Raw genomic sequence first — 20,529 nt, forward strand, 5'->3', positions numbered from 1 at the left:
TTTTTCCCCCACACAGTTTAATATAAGAGAGCAGGCAACGAACTGAAACACATGGCGATGTTTTCTAAGCTGAGCTTGTCATAAAATGTTGTAAGTGACATAGGAATGATCAAGCAGCACTTCAATGCCTTCACATGGGGTGAAAATTTTTTTCCTATGAATCATGCCTCCTCGTGTAAGCTTCCCTCTGATCTTTCTGAACTGCTCGCCTTCTGCGTCGTGACATCACAACTCACCTGCTGTAAGGAGGGCAGGTAGCAGCAATATTGCAGTGGGATCATAAATTCTGTTTTTCTACCATTTCATCCTGGTGTTTTGCTCAATAAATGAGAGTTACTAAAATATATTTAGGATTACTTTTTATATCTCTCTAAATGCTTTCAGGTCATTGCAATTTTTTTTCCCCCAATGGACATGGCAGGTATTCTTAGAAGAGCATTTATAGGGACGCCTGAGTGGCTCAGTTGGTTAAGCATCTGCCTGCAGCCAGGGTCATGATCCCAGAGTTCTGGAACTGAGTCCCACATCGGGCTCCTTGCTCAGTGGTGAGCTTGCTTCCTCCTCTCCCTCTGCCTGCCGCTCCCCTGCTTGTGCTCTCTGTCTCTCTCTGACAAATGGATACATAAAATCGTTTTTTAAAAAAAAGTTTTTATGCAATTTCACCAATCCTCATTGTTTATTTTCCAATATATATGCATTTTAAATAGTCATGCTTATTGCTCCAATTAAAAAAATAAAATGGAAGGTGATAACCCGGAAATGGTAAATTGCATTTAGCTGTGGGAAGAACTTGAGAGACGACAGTTAGTGAGCAGAAGACAGCTCAGAGAAATAAAGGAGAGAGGGTGGGACCTAAGGAAATGAGCCGTTTTAAGTCCCCTCACATTTCCATGGCAGCTTTGCTTTTAGTAAAATACTTTTCCTATTTGCATTTTCTTCGTGATGCACTCATGTGTGTGTGTGTGTGTGTGTGTGTGTGTGTACACAAAGAAACTGCTAACACCATTGTAGATGTTGGGATAGCTGGAGTGATTTAATACCACTATTTCAGTTTTTTAGAATTTGACTAGATGTCCCTCCGTTTGTTTGATGGTTTTGTGTTTGTGTGTATGTATTTGACCAATGGACATTTCTGAAGCTTGTGCTTAGGTAGTGTGAGTCATGGACTGGAAATTAAAATACCATTCAAAATAAAACAGAAAGGAGCTCAGAGACAAAGGAAGCAACCTGGGGGTTACCATAGTGGTGAGGGTTTGGGGGGAGCAGGTGAAATAGGTGAGGGGAATTGAGAAAGAAACAAGTCACAGGGCTGTGATAGCATAGGGAACATAGCCAGTGATACTGTAATACTGTGTGGTGACAGATAGTGACTAGACGTACTGTGGGAGTCATTTCATAATGTACGAAAATGTCAAATCACTATCGTGTATACCTGGAGCTAATAGGAATATGTGTGTTTGTTATAATTCAGTTAAAAATATATGAAAATCCCCTTAATAAACATTTACAGAAGGGTCTCTTTCCGGTAGTTGTGTTGAAATTACTTACTTTGTATGGTGTAGCGGAAAGCAATTTAAAGACTTTATTGTCTGAAGTACATTTATGGCGTATTTACTTAACCCTGATTTCCCCACTGTCTTAGGCTGGCTTCCCTGGGAAAAGACTGGATACTTCAACTTGTGCACAGGTGGTGTAGGGGGACATGTTACGCAGAATCGAGGGAAGCAGAAAGGTCTAAGGGGCAGTTGAGTTCTGGTACAATGACGACAGAACTTAGTCTCACACGGAGTTTTGGAGCTGAATGGGCCTTCAGGGACTGATCTGTTCGGCAGTAGTTCTTTACTGTCCGGCAGGGATGGGCTATAGACGGGCCCCTGGGGATGAGACGTGATCACGGGCTGGGCTCCCTCTAGTGGATAGCAGTTGCTGCAAGGAGACGTGGCTGAGGACCGCCTGAGGCCAGTACTCACGGCTCCTGGAGGAATGTACTCCCTGGTCCTACCGGGAGGACCTGGGCAGCCTGTCACAACATTCAGTACACCCACTGGAGACCCCAGACAGGGTATTGTGCTTTTGGATGACTTCTATTAAATCTTGTGGGCGTTTGAAGCTGAAAACATTCAACTGAGAAGTTCTGTCGCATTGTGTATTCCAAAATCAGTTCTTTAAAAAATGGGGTCTGAGACTCTCATAGAATTAGTGAGGGCCGTAAGTCCTGACTTTTTTATTTTCCTCTCGATTGGCCTCGTTGTGTTAGTCATGGCTTCTTGAGAAATCCTTGAGGTGCTGAAATTGTTTCTACAGTTCCTTGGGATGAAATGGAGTCTAATGTTTTCTAGAAAATGCCACGGTATAGGCAATCATTAGAATAAATAATTCAGTAATAATCCTGGTAAATCTAAGAGTATGTTTAAGAAATCAGTTTTGAACTAATTTTATTTGGTCTGAACAACAGGCAAATTTCTGGTCTTTTAACAAACATATGTTGTATATCTATTGCATGCCAGGAACTATGGGGGAAATGAGATAAAATTTCTCATTCCTGGAGAGTATATAAGCTCTGTGTGATCATGACAGATTTATATCAGCCATCTTGGTGGCCCAGAGAGAGAGGGGATTGTACCATATTTAGGTAAAAGCAAAGATCAGAAAAGGGAAAGTAGATAAGCCAGTTTATTTCAAATCAGCAATAAGATCTTTTGGGAAATATGGCCTTTGATTAATAGAGATGAGCTGAATGTTTGGAGTTCAGAGGAAGTCAGGTTTTCTAGATTTGGGAACGAATTGGAATTAAAAGGTAACAATAGAGGTATGGGATTTTCAGATGCCCTGGGCCTTAGAATATCTAAGGAAGTAAGTAATAGACAAGGGAAGGAATGCCAGATCACTGAGGACCTCTGATGATGAGCTATGAGCCATCTTTGATGAGCCAAAGACAGTCGCTTAAAGACTGAGCCACCCAGGCACCCCTGAATTCAGAATTATTAATGAATAACCTAGAGCAATTGACAACTTATAATATGCAGAGTGAATAGAATTCTCTTGGATTAATTTGACATGGTTTTGTTTGCTTTTCCCAGTAACACTTAGTCGTTTGAGACCCAGACCTCTTAATTTCAAACGACTCAACTAGCATTTGTTAATCACTCATTGTGAGTTTAGTGTCTCAAGATCAATTTCAAATATAGTTTATGGGGCTATATATAAAAAAAAACAAGAGCACTTATGTTTCTTACTTAAATACCTTCTGAATAATTTTGTAAAGCAGTACTACTGGCATTTGAAACTCAAATCGCAAACTACCCATAATTCTCATCCATATATATATGGATGAGTATGTGTGTGTGTGTGTGTGTGTGTGTGTGTGCGTGTGTGTATACACACACACGCACGCACTCACACAGACACACCCTGTCCCATTGTGCTGGTTCTCAACATAATTAATAGTGTAATGGAGAACAGTGTGACATTAAGAAAGCCTGCCAGTAAGCATTTCCAGTGTAGAAGTTGTGAGAGGTGTGTGTGTGGTGTGTGTGCGCGTGCACGCATACATGAGCGCATGTGAGTGGGGGTAGCGGGAGAGAAGGTGGAGGGGAGGAGAAAGAAGGGAGAGAGTGAGGGAGGTTGTGGAGGCATCTGCTTTTTTGTTTCTTCCTGAGAAAACACTGAAATAGTCTTTTTTTTCCAGTACAAGTCTCAAACTGAGACAAAGAAGAGCAAAATTTCTCTACACAATAAGGGAAGAGGTCATCATATTTAGCTGGGAACATTGTTAGGATTTTAATCATTCTTCTCCTAAGGGGCAGGGTATATGGGAATTTGATACAATGAGGCCTTGTGGGTGATGGTTAAGTACCTGAGGACTAGAGGGAGGGATGAACAGCCTAGGAAAGCAGTTGAGAAGGTGTGGCATGCAAATGGGAAGTGGTAGGTCCAGTACTTAAATTAGTTGGTCCGAGCACCCCAGCCTATGCTCAGAACCCCACTGCCATCCTGATTCCGACAGTGAGGCAGGATGGGTCAGTAGAGCTGCCCTAAGCAGTGGTCCTCTTGCAGATGTGACAAGAGAGAGAAGACTGGGCTTTGTGCATGGGAACTTCAGACATTGTATTTGACAATTAAATGAAGGAATGATCCTGGAAGAATGGGACACTTGGCACCCGTGGAATCTCCCGAGCCAGAAGACCAATGTCATATTTACCATTTAGTTCACCACTCATGGGCAGTCGTGCATCAAGCAGATCTGTTCGTATGCCCCGTCTCCCCAGCCTCCTCCTTGTTCCATTGCCATCACTGTACACCCGATGCGCCAGGGTGGTTCTGATGACGCTCTCTGTGTCTGTCTCCAGACTTACCTGAAGCGTGAACACCTGTCGGACCAACCTGCTTTCTGACCTTGCTCAGGTTCATGCCACATATGCTCCCGTGCTGGAGTCTTCTCCTTTGCTAAGTTTCTTTGGAGTAATTTCAAGTTTGTAACTGTGCTTTCCTTCTTGGCTTGTTAGGGGAACAGGGGTTCTTTCTTTGTAGGCATCTCTTCTACCTGTCTCTATATTGTTATCACCATCTATCTTAAATGAAAATAAAATCCTCACATTAGGAAAGTGGCTGCTAAAGCACATGTCTGTCCTTTTTCATTTTTATGATTCTTTTTTGACCAAAGTTCAGTATTTTTTCATACTAGATTTAGTTTGTTACTTCAGCCTGCTAAAATCTTTGATAATCTTGATTTTTTTAATGCCATGAACTCACTGGCCCACTCAGCTCTGAGTTACTGGATAAGAATTCTATTTGAACATCCACTGAAATTATCTAACAAAAATGCCAGGGTTCTGGGGGAAGTGAATTAAGAGCTGCAGATAGAACCAATGTGTACAGGATGGTGGTGAGGTTGGTTGGAAAATGCTCTTAGGGGCTACTTAATTTTGTCATTAACATTCTCTGTCCCTCTTTTCTCATATGTAGATGAGAGGGTTTGATAGTACCTACTTTATAGGTATTGTGGACTTAAATGAAATGATGCAGGAAAATATTACATGTGTACTATTTTTATTTTTGAACTTACCATTAGAAGTCTAATCCTGATATTTAGGATTAGACTTTCATGTGTGCCACAGAAAGTCTGGCACACATGAAAGTCACAATTATGGCAGGAAAGATTTATCCAGACAGTTTAATATGCATTAGTTTGGTTTTATTACAATGTGATCTTTCTACCACCTATACATCCAACAGAAATCACCCCACCCACCCCAGCACCAATTAGCTTGCTAAGCATCCAAAGCCAAAGAACACAAAAAAGAAAGTAGATACTAGACTTTTTGCAAAGCTTTTATATTACCTGATTTTATAGTTTCCCTATGACAAACCTAGCTGATTTGTCAAATAATCAGAATCACATTTCTCTGAGGTCAGTGTTATATTTCCATTTGCAACATTCGCTTATTGCATGGACTGTTTCTGTCAATATTGTCATTTTGAATTTTGATTAAGCATGCAACAGCAAACAGGACTGCAATGCGAATACCTTCAGTTCATAACCATATTAGGTTCCTTGGCTTTATTTAGCAGAGAGAGAAAAATGACTTTGTTACCTGAATACTAACAAGAGCACCTAGTTAGCTGTTCAGGTTGCTTTAGAAGAAGAAAACCTACAAGGAAGGCTAGCAACAGCCTTGGCTAGCAACAAACATCTTGGAGATTGTTTTAGAGATTTTCATATTTCCATATTAATATGTCATACTGATACCATTTTAAACTAATACACAAGTTCCAGTTTTATGGTGTATATAGATAGGCAAAATAAGAGTGGGAAATTAATCTCTCATTCAGTATAGCAGCTAAAGAAAAGCTCTTGTCTTCTGCACAGTGTATTCTAATTTACTCTAACAGCATTCTCAATTGTACACAACATGCAAGGGAAAATATGTACCATGAATAAAAGTACCTGCCATTTATTGTCTATATATCAGATGCACATGGTCTTTCTCTGTATATATGTATTCTCTCAATAACACAAAAAATCTTTTATTATTTCTGTTTAAGAGTGAGAAAATTATGGCTCATGGGCTATTAGTAATTTGCCCAAAGTCACAACTCGAAGATTTAAGATGTTTATCTGAGTTTAAAACTTGCATATTATCCATTAAAACCTGATTTTTGTTTTCAGAGAGGGAAATCAGGGGCAGAGAGAGAATCCCAAATAGGCTTCACACTCAGCATGGAGCCCTACCCAGAGCTTGAACTCATGACCCTGAGATCATGACCTGAGCTGAAATCAAGAGTCAGACGCTTAATGGACTGAGCCACCCAGGCATCTCAAAGCATGAGAGTTTTAATTTCTTTTTCAACCTTCTGAAACAGTTTTAGCTGAAACTTTCCTAAATTTATACCTTTCTGTCTTTTACCAGTGATAATAGCAATTGAAAGAAGTATTAAAAATAGGAGGTGGGGGGATGGTGTCTTGGTGGCTCATGGGTTAAACATCTGATTCTTGGTTTCTCCTCAGGTCATGATCTCAGGGTCTTGAGATCAAGCCCTTCTTCAGGCTCCATGCTGAATTGGGGAGTCTGCTTGTCCCTCTCCTTCTGCTCCTTCTGCCCACCTTCTCCCCTTCTCTCTCCATCCTCAAATGAATACATACATGCATGCATGCATACATACATACATACACATATATATACATATGCAAATAAATATCTTTTTAAAAAATAGGAGGTGGGGCTGAATAACAAAATGGATTTGCCAGGAACCCACCTTCTATAAAACACCCACATGTAGCATAAAATATATTTTACCATTTTTCTGGGCCACAGATGTGAGGGAGATGGCCAAATGGCTAACAATCAAAACAGGTTGATGCTTGATGAACAGTAAGCTTTAAATCAGATTTCCCCTGGAGGTAAATAACTGATAGCTTTGTAACCAAGAGACTAAACACTGGATTAGCTACAGAGTGGGGGAACAGAAAATGAGCCTCCAGAAATGGACTTAGAATGGTAATGAAATAGTCCCAGTCTGTAGCAAAAGCAGGATTCAAAAGGAAATAGAGTTAAATCCCCACTGGAAGAAAGCACCATAACTTTCGTCTTATAGGTTTTCCATAGATTAAGATGTATGGCTTCCAGATAATCATCATATACACAAGGAAATAAACTACCATGAATGAAAGCCAGCAGAAAAAAACCCAAACAAACAACAAAGACCAGAGATCTCTAAAGAACTCAAACTTTTTAATTTTCAGATAGAAATAAATGATGTACAAAAAAAGAGTATGTGAAAATGATGAAAACTAATAGTTGACACATTGGAAAAACACAAAATAGAACTTTTATCATAAAAAATATTACAAAACAGAAACTAAGTAAGATCTAGCTGGAGAGAAATTTAGCAAACTGAGAAACATATTCAGAAGTAGCACAAAACACAACACAGAAGTAGGAGATGATAACCATGACAGTTTAAGATAGATGGAGGATAGAATAGGGGTTATAGTGTATGCTTAGCTGAATTCCCAGAAGTCCAGTATGGAGATAATAGAAGAAAGGCAACATACTCAGGAATGCCGTACATTGATCTTTCTATTTCTAGCTCATACTGTAATGAAGCAACCCCCACATCTTAGTGGTTTAGTACAACAAAAGTTGGCTTCAGTCAAGATGATGCTTGCCTCTGTTTTTCATTCAGTAAGTCAATAATCTAAACTGTTCTGATCTTGAATCTCTCTGCCATCTTGACCTGAAGTTGCCACGTTTGTTCTGGAAAAGGAAGAAGGGTGTAGAGAATGACACAAGCCTTGTCACTGTCTCAACCTGGAATGATGCCCATCTCTCCCACTTACCTACCCTGAACAAAACAGTCCCAAGGTCCCTATGAAAGTTTACCAATTAGACTGAAAACAGATTTCTCAATAGCAACAATAAAAGGGAGCAGGGAATAATACATTTGAAGGGCTAGGAGAAAACTACCTTCAACTTCTGTATTCCTGAAAAAAAAAAATCAAAAGGGAAGACAGACTAAACATATTTTCAGATGAAATACATATTTTATTTATATATAAAGAGATTGCCATAAATAAGTCTACATCAAGGGACTTGCTGAAGAACTTTTGTGAGATAATCAATGATCTCAGAAGACAGGTCCATGATTCTGGAAGGAATAGTGAAAAAGAAATCGATGAATATGTAGATAAATCCAAACAAATGTGTTTTGTTGTTGTTGTTGTTGTTTTTTTAAGATTTTATTTATTTATCTGACAGAGAGAGATGACAAGCAGGCAGAAAGAGAGGAGGAAGCAGGCTCCCTGCTGAGCAGAGGGCCCAATGTGGGGCTCGATCCCAGGACCCTGAGATCATGATCTGAGCCAAAGGCAGCGGCTTAACCCACTTAGCCACCCAGGCGCCCCGCAACAAATGTTTTTAAATAAAATAATATCTAATTTGGGGAAGTTGGAAAAAGGACAGCACTAAATGATTGAACCAAAAAATGCATGTAAAATGTAGAAGATTGATTTGAATATGGTGTTAAGTATTTTCTTACATTGTTTAGAGGTGAGAATTATATTAGCTTCAAACATTAAATTAGAATGTATAATGAGCTTCTATGATAACTAACAAAAATAGAGGGGATATAGTTTTCAAATGAGTAGAAAAAAATGAATGGTTTAAAAATAATAAAGCAACCTAAAAATTCTTAAGGCTTAAAAGGAGAACAAATGAAAAGCTCAAGACAAAATATAAGGCATTGATTTCATAACCCCTCTGACCCCTCATAATCCCAACTGGGGATTCATAAATACTCATGAAAACAGACAAATACTAAAGAGATAGAAATAACACATCGGTCTTAAATGCTAATTAAAATAAACTTGGAGAGCGATGTGAAGTTCAGACAAAAGTGACTTTAAGATAAAAAGCAATTTTAGATATTGGAAAAGTTATTGCATAATACTAAAAATTTGAATTGAATCAGGAAAGTTAAATGATATAAATGTGTATGCATCTAAAATTATATAGATATAAAACCAAAAGTGCTTTGAAAACAGTAAAAAAGTAGTTCAACTGCCATCGAGTTTAAGAATAAAAGAGAAAAGGTACAGATATTAAAACTGAAAAATGAACATGACCGCAGGCAGTAGAGTGTAAAAAAAAAGTATAAGGCAAACAACGTTATGCCAACAAGGTCTATTTTGGCAAATTACTAGGAAAAATATCACTTAACGGTGGTTATTCAAAAAGAAATAGGCTAATAACTGCTGCTGATAAAGATGTGGAGAAAAAGCCATTGTGATGCACTATTGGTGGGAATGCAAACTGGGGCAGCCATTGTGGAAGATAGGGCAGAGGTCCCTCGGTAAAGTAAACGCCGAGCTACCACGTGATCCCGCAATTCTACCTCTGCATATATATCTGAATGAAACGAGATCACTGTCTTGAAGAGATATCTGTTCCCCCTTATTCATGAAAGCATTATTACAGCAGCCCAGATATGGAGACAACCTAAGTGTCCATGGAGGGATGAATAAAGACACACACACACGAATGTTATTCAGCCAGAAAAGAAGGGACTCCTTCGTTTGCGACAACATGGATGGAACCTGGCGACATGATGAAGTGACAAAAGTCAGACACAGACAAATACTGCACGATCTCATTTGCATATAGAATATAAAACACCTTAACTCATTTAAACAGAGAGTAGATTGGTGGCTGCTGGGGTGAGGTGGGGGAATTGGGTAAAAGAAGGTGGGAAGACGGTAAAAACGTTGAGTAAGGTAAGTTCTGGAGTTCTGACCTAAAGCATGACAACTTTAGCTAACAGTACTGTATTATATACTTTAGAAGTTGCTAAGAGTAAATCCTAAAAGTTCTCGATCCCTCTCCCACCCACTCCCCTGACAAGGATAATTATACGAAGCAATAGATGTGTTAACTAACCTTATTGTGGTAATCATTTGGCAATATATGCATTTATCAGATTGTCACGTTGTTTTATAGAGAAGTTCTAGAAAAATTCCATGAAACAAACAAATCTAATTCTCTGCAAAAGATTTCAGAGAAAAAAAGTTTATAACTCCCTATTCATTTTAATAGATGACTTTTACATTTATAACAAAGTATACACAGTATGACAAATGGAAATCATAAGCTAATCTTACTCATTAATATAGATCAACATTCTAAATAGTTTTAGCAATTCTGGCCATATAAACATAATTCATTATGTGTAAGTTGGGCTTCTTTTTGGAATAGCTTGATTCAACACTAAAATTGTTTAAAGGAAAGAAATATGATTATCTCAAGGCATGCAGCAAAGTGTCTTATAAAATTCAATTTCTGTTTATGACTGAAAACCTTACAGCAAGTATCCATTCTTACTATATGAGATGTCAGAAGCGTTCTTGCTATCACTGCTTCTAGTTGACATTGCACTGGAGGTCCTAGAGGTGCTGCACTAGCTAGTGAGGTAAAACAATAAAAATGAAGGTGCAAGGAAGAATTGGAGGGATTTGAACAATTCCCTCATAAATCAAAATACAATCATCCTGGGTTGCCTGGCTGGCTTAGTCAGTAGAGCATGGGACTCTTGACTTCAGAGCCTTGAGTTCAAGGCCCACATTGTTCATAAAGCTTATTTTTTTTAAAAAAAATAGGGGTTCCTGGGTGGCTCAGTCAGTTAAGTGTCTAGCTTTTGCTCAGGTCATGATCTCAGGGTCCTGGCATTGAGTCCCACATGGATGGGGCTTCCTGCTTAATGGGGAGCCAGCCTCTCCCTCTGTGGGCTGGTCCCCTGCTTGTGCTCTTTCTCTCTGTCAAATAAATAAATAAAAATAAAAAATATATAAACTGAAATTTTGAAATATATGATCATCTGCATAGAGAACCACCAAACCTTTAAGACAAATCATTAGAAATTTTAAGAGGTAAACAAATTAGTTGCCTGTGAGATCGATATATTTAAGTCAATTTTATTTCTATATATCATCAACAATGAGATAGAAAAAATAATTTTAAAAATATGTCATTTAGAATTGCAATAAAAGCCATCAGGTTCTAGGAATAATTTTAGGAAAAGAGAAGCAAGACTTTTGTTTCATTTTTTCCCCATATTTCCTTTTTAAATTTTTTGTATTTAAATTCAGCTAATTAACACATGGTTTATTATTAGTTTCAGGGCTAGAGTTCAGTGATGTATCAGTCTTATTAGACACCCAGTGCTTATTACATCACATACCCTCCTTAATGTCCATCACCTGGTTATCCCAACCCCCTACTTCCCACCCCTCCAGCAATTCTGTTTTCTGTTTCCTATGATTAAAAGTCTCTTATGGGGTGGCTCACTTGGTTAAGCATCTGACTTTGGCTTGGGGCACGGTCTCGGGGTCCTGGGATCGAGCCCCTCATCAAGCCCCACAGCGGGCTCCCTGCTCAACAGGAAGCCTGCTTCTCCCTCTCCCAATCCCATGCTTGTGTTCCTTCTCTCTCTGTGTCTCTGTCAAATAAATAAATAAAATCTTTTTTTTATTTTTTATAAACATATATTTTTATCCCCAGGGGTACAGGTCTGTCATATGATCTCCCTGATATGAGGAAGTGGTGATGCAACATAAATAAAATCTTTTAAAAAAGTGTATTCATTAAAAAAAAAAGTCTCTTACATTTTGTATCCCTCTTTGATTTCATCTTCTTTTATTTTCTTCTCTCTTCCTCTATGATCCTCTGTTTTGTTTCTTAAATTCCACATGTGAGTGAGAGCATATGGTAATTGTCCTTTTCTGATTGACTTATTTCACTGAGCATAATACTCTCTAGTTCCGTGCATGTTGCTGCAAAAGGCAAGATGTTTAGTTCTGGAACTTAATATCTTTGTTGAACGACTCTAAAGAAGAGCTTTTTAAAAATCCAGTTATTCTACCTTAATAAATGCGGGAATTATCTTGTTGCACTTTTGATTGTTTTGGTCAATTGTGTTATCCCAGGTAATTCTCTGTTTTGTATAGGTTTTTAAATTTATTTACCCTGAGCTATGGGAAGTAGCATTTTCATTTCTTAAAATTTACTCACTGAAAAATAATCAGTACTCACATTTTAGTATATTTCCTGATCTTTTTGGAAGCATACCTTGCAGCCATCATTTAGAGTACTTACAGTGGTGGGAAATGGCCTCGAAGAGTGTTTAGGATTTCAGTTACGTCCTCTTCCCTTGCAACTTCAATCTTCTGGCCATATCCAGATCACTGGAAAATAGCTGACACAATATTAGTGATACACTTGGTAAAAATCTTTAAAAGTGCACTTTTTCCAACCAGTGAAATACTGAAAAATCAACTTTCACTAAACCAGCACTTAGCAGTTTGCTCATTAGTCCTTAGATTACGCTTTCACTAGATTTCTCCCACTTGAGCAGTAGAAAAGAGGATGGAAATGAAATCATGAACCAATTTAAATAAATGCAGAGCAGCAATTCTTTGCTGGAAAAGAAAGTATTTTTCTTTAAATGGAAGTGAATCTCAAGTTTAAGACTGAATTCTGAAAAGGCAATCTGGAAGAAGCCCTTTTATATCATGGTTACAATGAACAGATTTGTTGTTTTTCTTGCCAAAAGGGCAGTGTCTCAAAATCAAGCTGGGCAGATCCATCAGAATGTCGACAGCTAAATTCCCCCAAAGAAAACTTCCCTTCTCCAAAGTACACACGTTCCAGTACTTACGGAAGCAATTCTTTCCCAATGCAAGCGTATCTTTCACACTGAAAACAACTTTATAATTTTTATCTTCTTTCATGAACTTGAACAAATTAAATCAGTAAAGAAAATAATTACCCCCAACAGGTATCCCTGATTGTGAAAACTGCATGCCCTACTCCATTTCGTGTGCATAATTGAAAATACCCAGCATGACGGCATGAGTGTTTCTGTTTGGCCACTAGACATTGGAGAGCACTTCCCTGGTGTCCACGGTTCTGGGGCATAATGAGGGCATTACTGATGCATACACCAGCAATGCCTTTGCTTTTATGTCTAAATAGCAGTGAGTGGGCTTCATGATGTCCACCGCATATCAAGAACGCATGTATGGAAATCAGGCAGTAATTGTACTAATGCTAGTATCTATGGAATGACTATTTTCTCTCTGCCAGGTGCTCTGCTAAACATTTTGTTTGGACTATCCCATGTAATCTTTGTAAATCCCTTAGGAAGTAAATATGGTGATCCCTGTTCCACCAAGACAAAAATGGAAGCTTCCAGGGACAGAATAACGTGGCCTTGGTCTGATAGCTGGTCTCTGGCAGAGGATTCAAAAGCTTCTCTGTCTGACTCTGAAGACTGCTCCGACCACTAGGCAGCTCCAGTATTTAAACACACAGAGACATAATAGAAAAATACAGCAGGAAACCAGAATGAGGAAACATCAAAGGCATTTTTCATAGGCTTAATACCAGACTGTATGGTCTAAATCTAGACACAGGATTTTACTGGCTATTTCTCTCTTTCCTGTCCATCTGTAATCTATCTATCTGTTTATGTCTGCCAGCCTTTTGTGACCTGTCTCTCCTCTTTCAGTCCATCCCCCCCGCACCCCCCGGCACCGTGATTGGATCAGGGATGGGCTTGTGGGCCAGACAGAGCCAGGCCAGAGTCCTTTGGACAGGCCTGATGTGGACACAGAAGGGAAAAAGCGTCCTGATCCTTCTGAGAGTGTAAGCGCTAATGACTGCCTCACCTGGAACTGCCCTGAGTCACCTTCTCTGCTCGGAGAGAAGGCTTGCTCACTCCTGAGGCCAACAGAGACCAGATAAGGGGCTAAAGACATGGATCACATGATATTTGAGAACTGAGAGCCAGCTGCGTTAGGGTTAGGAGCATAAGATGCCTCTTCGGTATCTCAGTAAGATGAGTAGGAAAGACCTTTTTTCCCCTCAAAGTTTAATTTGAGTTGGGTTTCTGATTTCTCAAACACAGAAGTGCTGACTCATTTCCACTGTATAATTTTACATTTTGTTGAAGATTCCATACTCTTTTCTGTGTGTGTGTGTGTGTGCGCGCGCTGCAACCACTTTCTGCACTGCCGATTCCTGATCTTTCTTCTGGCAAAGATGGGTAATGCAGAGTATCCACGGATAGAGTTGTGGTGCCTCATAATGTGAGCTGCAGGTTACATGCACAGGTGACAATCTGTATGTGTGCTGGAGAACACAGAAGAAGCACCATAAAATTAACTGCTTATTACCCCAAACATCATGCCACCAGGATTTTGAGCATTAAACTCTGAAACATAAATCATTCCAGACAATTTAGGCAAAACGTGCTTGAGCCTGCTCTAGCTCCCTGTCACCATGTAAGGCTGATTTAATTCCTTAAGGCTGCTGCAATGGTGCATCATAAATACCTATTCCGGAATTCCCTAGAGTTACACTGTTCTCTGTATGCTACTCACCCACGGAATCAGACTCTGATATTCAATCTAGTCTTTCATAAATTAAGTAATAGCTTAGTAAATGTCTCTATCAGGGTTTCAAGAAATTTTGACATTTTAGTGGCCAATTCAGTATAGTTTTTATTGCTTTATTAGTAATGTTTTTCAATGATTTATATATGTCTATGTTAGTGGAATGAAATGTCCCTCCTACAGGCTTTCTGTAGTATTACAGGAGGTGTATAATGTTAGACAAACATTAAAAAAATAAGAACTGAAAATACCATGTATAGTACTTGACACAAAGTTTTTTTTGGATGTAAGTAGAGTGAATTAAGAAAAGAGTTCAGATGTTTTGGAGGAAGGAAATTTTTTCATAAGTCAGATTAGGAAATACAAGTTTATGGTTTTTAAGAAATGTTGGCTCGATTTACTTTAAAATCTGTTAAGGGTTTTTATGTAAGGAAGGAATACTTCATGGAAAAAGACAAAGAGGATTCATCATTGGTAAAATTTAGGAATCAAACTAGCAAACTCTCCATCTTGGTTACTTATGAAAACTATTTATTTAAAGACTGTCCAAAGTGCTTCCAAATTGCTTGAGCAAGTTGAAAGTAATCTCCGTAAAAGTCATCTTGTGGGTCATTTGTGAAGAATCTGTAGGAGAATGACAAAGATAAGATGAAAATGCAAGGCAGGCAGAAGGGTGTGTGGAGTTCAGGGAAGTTACAGAAATTGTTCTGGGAAAATCCTTCAGCTTTTAATCTCACTGGGTTTCAGTTCACAGATTTGAGTAGAAAGTCCCCTCCTTAGAGGAGCTGAATGAATTTCTTTTTCTCCAGTGGAGGAAAAGACACTGGAGACTTTAAATCCAAAACAACAGAAGGAATATTGTTTGATACATAAGATGGTATAATTTCATATATGGTTTTGCTGTTACATAACTCTTAGTTTCTAGATTTTAAGAATGAAGACTCCTTTTCTAACGAGGCATACATATTTGTACTTTTATTTTTTATTTTTTTTTCTAGGCCTTTACTGTTTGGGGTTAGAGACAACTAAATAAATCAAGGAGTGAAGCTTGTATTAAATAGCCTAGTCCCGTATGTCCTACCACCTAGCTTCCCACTGACATTTCCATTACCTGAAATGTACAAAGTAAAGAGTTTCTGAGCTCCTCAAAGATGAGGTAGTATATAAATAGCAGTGGTCTAAAAGGCAAATTGGAAAGTTGAAGGGAGTGAAAATAAAATCTGTGCTGTTGACTTGATCTATGAGCACATTTTAAAACAATAAATATCCCTGTGATGGTTAGCAGCTTTATGCAGATTGTACCAGAAAGGAAAGCAATCATTCAGAGCAGCCAAGGAGAAAGCAGATCATAAGTCAGGAAATGGCACTTTAAAATTAGAAATGTAAACATCTCACCAAAAAGTAAAGGTAGGAATGGTCTTATCCGTGACCCTTGAGTTTAGCCACAAGGACACCCATACAAAACATCACATTAAATGTAAACGCTGGATCGACTGAACACGAACACCACTGGCTGGCATCAGCCCTAAGGAATATTGCCTTCACTAACTTCTGCAAAGCCAGGAGAAATGTTTTCCCCCCACCTCCCTCTTTCCACCAACCCGTCCATTCTGAAGTGGAGTAGGCACGAAGAAAAAAAAAATTCACCTTAATGAAATTGGCTAAGAATAGATTCATTTTTACACAAGTAATCTGTGTAAAAACAAAAATATTAAAGAAGTGATTTGATGAGATCTTCAATAAGAGAATCAGTTTCCCTGAGTATATTAGGCAGTATTTTCCCCCAAAGCATCTTCTCGAATACATACAGATTTGGTGGGTATATACCTTGCTTTATCCATTGCCCTGCTAAAGGACTTTTCAAAGGGCACTAAAAAAGCTCATTATCTAAAGCAACAGTTCATCATATGTTTTTGTAAAGTGAGGGATTACTTTCCTGTTCCTGTCTCATTTTATCTTTTGTAAGAGTTGTTCTCATAGGAGAGTGCAATAATATACTTCTAAGCAATGAAATGTAAAGATATACGAATAAGGTGAATTGAGCAGTGTGTATTAAACAGAGCTTTGAAATTTGGTTTGAAGATGTCTGTCACATTTGGTCACCCTAAAGCCAAATCTAAGAAGTTAATGGGGTATGAAAATGTCGGTTTGTAGTCATCAAGGTGTTTTTTCTCCCGTGGAGTTCACTGAGCAGTGATTTATTTGCACTTCTAGAATTTTTCATTCTACTATCTCTATTTTTTTTTAATTTTGAAAATTTTTGACTCTAAGGAAAACATTAAAAAATAATACAGTGTATGTTCATATTACCCCCTACCTAGGTTCATTATAACTTTTTGCCATATTTGCTTGTGCTTTCTTTCTGAATTACATTTTTTATTCTTTTTTATGCTGAATATAAAATTAGGCCGGGGGGGCCATTCACACATCTATGTACACAAACACATATACTCTCTTTTTTAACTCTTTGAAGGTAAGAGACTGACATGTCATCAAACATATTCCAAGATTAAGATGGGCTTTGACAGAACAGTCACATCATTTTCACCTCTGTCACACTTAAGAAAACCACTCAACATTATCTAATATACAATTCATATTTGAATTTTCTCAGTTGCCCGCAATATGTGGTTTTTTTCTAATTATTTTTATTAACATATAATGTATTACTTGCCCCAGGGGTGCAGGTCTGTGAATCATCGGGCTTACACCTTTCACAGCACTCACCATAGCACATACCCTCCCATAACCCCCCAAAATGTGTTTTTTTAATTTAAATTTTCATGATACCAAAATGAGTCCATACCCCGTGGCTTGTAGATCATTGCATATTCTACATATGAGTTTGTCTGATTGTTTCCCCCTGATGTGCTTCCAGTTAAGGGATGTTGGGTGTCGGGCGTGCCTGGGCGGCTCCGATAGTTAAGCGTCTGCCTTCAGCTCAGGTTCTGATCCTGGAGTCCTGGGATCGAGTCCCGCTTCGGACTACTGCTCAATGGGGAGCCTACTTCTCCATCTCCCTCTGACTCTCTCTCTCTTTCTTTCATGAATAAATAAATGAAATCTTTACAAAAAAGAAAAGGCTGTTGGAGAAAACACTTCTTAAATGATGTTGTATCCTCTTGCTGTTGATGCAGTAAATGCCCAACTAAATATAATGCTAGTTTGTCTCATATTGGTGATGCTAAGACTTGTCGCTTGGTTAGGGTGGTGAGAGCTACACCTCTTCATTTTTAAAGATGTATTTTTCTTGGGTAGGTAGCAAACCATCTATTCAGGAATATTTTGAGATTGTGTTAGTAACCTAATCACCCCCCCCAGTGGCTTTTTAACCTGTGTTGTGTGTACATGTGTGTGTTGATTTGGATTTATGGATTCTTGATTCAAGAATAATTTTTATGGGGCACCTGGGTGGCTCAGTCATTAAGCGGCTGCCTTCAGCTTAGGTCATGATCCCAGGGTCCTGGGGTAGAGCTCTGCATCAGACTCCCTGCTCCTCGGGGAGCCTGCTTCTCCCTCTCCCACTTAGCCTGCTTATGTTCCCTCTCACTGTGTCTCTCTCCGTCAAATAAATAAATAAAATCTTTTTAAAAATTGAATAATTTTTATTATTCTTTTAGATTCTAAAAATATTGTATAGCCAGTGGAAGCCCCTTCAGATAGTCTCCATCTTGTTCCAACAAGACTTCAGTAGCTGTTGAGGAATTTCTTGGTTTGTTTTCTGGCAGGGCCATATGTTCTAGGCTTATCTTGTATTCTATCTAAGAACAACCATTTCTCCAAGAGGCTTTGATTTCTTTTAGTAGGGACTGATACACACAAAAAAAGATCTGGACTCTAGACTTATTGTTACTGGGTATGCTTATTGTTAGATGTCTTTAAGAATTAAAGAGATTAGATGAATTTCTAATATAAATTAGAAATATTCACCCACTTAGGTATATTTTGACTTTGACATGTTTTATGCCATAATATTTTACTTCTACATGGCAGAATTTGTGCATTTTCTTTCTAGTTTTTGAATCAAGTTAGAAATCCATACTGGAGCCCAGTCTTTTTTGTTTTTTTAAAGATTTTATTTATTTATTTAATTTATTTGACAGAGATCACAAGGAGGCAGAGAGGCAGGCAGAGAGAGAGAGAGGAGGAAGCAGGCTCCCTGCTGAGCAGAGAGCCTGATGTGGGACTTGGTCCCAGGACCTTGAGATCACGAACTGAGCCGAAGGCAGAGGCTTAACCCACTGAGCCACCCAGGTGCCCCTACTGGAACCCAGTTTTAAAGGGATGTCTTTTGCTGCTACTGGTATATGGTTTCCTTCATTCCATTAAAATCTTTCATTTGTGTGGAGTTTATTGAAATATGGTCTGAGTTATGGCAATAGTGTTACTGTTTTCTAAAGGCTATTAGTTCCAGTGTACTTATCGAGAAGGGATTGAGAAATCCCTTCATTATACAGTAAGTTTCCAAATGTATTTGGGTAACTTTGCAGGGCTTCTGTTCTCTTCTAGTGTTTTGTCTGTCTGCTCATGTGTCAGTTCATGGCAGTTTTAAATAAAGAGGTTTTGTAGTGTCTTAAATCTGGCAGAGCTAGCCACTCCTCATTGCTTTTTTTTAATCCCACAATCAATTTTTCTTGCTATTCTTACTCTTGCATGTACACACACACACACACACTCTCACACTTTCCAAGAGATTTGTCTAGCTCCAGAAAATTAACTTGCTCTCTTTTTTTTTTTTAAATAGACATGATGTTAAATGTACATATCAGTTTGGGGAGGACTGATATCTTGACAACGTCAAGTGATTCTTTTTATGAGGAAGGGTGTCTTTCTTGGTCAGATCTCATTTTTTGTCTTTCAGGAGTGATTAAGTTTCCTCTTATGTTTCCACATGTTAAAAAAATTGTTAGTTTATTTCTTTTTTCCTGCTATTTTTTTTTTATCACTACTCTTGTTATTCTGTGGTTTTCCTCTTTCGCTGAGCTCTTACACTGGTTATTAAATGTATATATGAGGGCTATCGATTTTTGTAGTTTATATCCTACTTTATTTAATACCTTATTTTTATTAGCATCATTTTTGGCCCTATTGGGTATTTTAAAGTATACTATCCTATACAAACACGTATGGTTGTACGTCCTCTTTACCTATTCTGTCTTCGGTAGTTCTTTCTGGTCTCTCTTCATTGACTGCACCTCCAGTGCTTGTTTAAACCTGGTGAGGAGTGCCCAGGTAGAGTGTTCATTGTGATGTTGTCTAAACACTGTGAAAATGAAAATGCCTCTGGGGTTTCTAGATGACAACATAGTTGACAGTTTTTTTTCAATCAAGAATAAGTATTTAATTCTGTCAAAGTTTTTAAAGTCTCTATCATGTGATTTTTCTCCTTGGATATATTGAGATGTTGAAGTTAAGTATAATTACTTAAATTTTGAACTATCCTAATATTTGGGAATATATCTCCTGGTCATGGTGAATAATTATTTATGTGGTATTAAATCATATTTACTAATATTGAGGTATTTTGCACTGATACTCACAACTGACACATAGAGTAAAAGTATAAGGCAGAAACTTCATTGGATTTATCTTTTTCTTTGCTCTTGGAGGATTAATGATTTAGGATTAACTCATTTTTGAGCATTCAGTAGAGGCCCTCTGTAAAACCTTGAGTCTTCATTTTTTGTTATGGGGTATTCTTTGATAAATTCTATTTATTAAATGAAAATTATTCTGCTTCAAACTCTGATTCATGTTAACCCAATTTTTAATGAGGAGACTCAACGTTTTAACTTATTAACTCAATAAAGCAATGAGTTGAGAGCATGCACTGTGACAGTAGACTTGGCCTACGTTAAAATTTTAGTTTCAACCATTACCATGTGACCTTGAGAGAGAAATTTACTCTTGAAGCCTCACTTTCTTGGTCTGTGTATTATCCACCTCCTGAAGCTGTCATGAGGAACAGACTTGCCAATGTGTATATGCCTAGACCGTACTAAGTGCTCAGTGAGTATTAGCTGTCATTCTTCTCATACTTTCATTTATTCATACATTCATCAGACCTATCAAAGCAATGTTGA

At 38.2% G+C, this 20,529-nt stretch overlaps 1 protein-coding gene and 1 long non-coding RNA gene across 2 annotated transcripts in view; one reads left to right on the forward strand and one right to left on the reverse strand.

The window, feature by feature from the left end:
- The window catches only part of LOC101680314, a 493,234-nt gene that overhangs the window by 274,351 nt on the left and 198,354 nt on the right, over positions 1 to 20,529 (forward strand). The gene's annotated exons all lie outside the window — the stretch shown is intronic.
- LOC106007033 lies at positions 7,945 to 11,697 on the reverse strand. The gene is made up of 3 exons (XR_001181514.2): positions 11,657 to 11,697; positions 9,936 to 10,038; positions 7,945 to 8,148 (listed from the first exon to the last, which is right to left on the reverse strand). It is a non-coding gene; the product is annotated as an uncharacterized LOC106007033 (long non-coding RNA).

This window comes from Mustela putorius, unplaced genomic scaffold, assembly GCF_011764305.1.
Source record: "Mustela putorius furo isolate JIRA1106 unplaced genomic scaffold, ASM1176430v1.1 tig00000198_pilon_pilon_pilon, whole genome shotgun sequence".
Taxonomy (NCBI): Eukaryota; Metazoa; Chordata; class Mammalia; order Carnivora; family Mustelidae; genus Mustela; species Mustela putorius.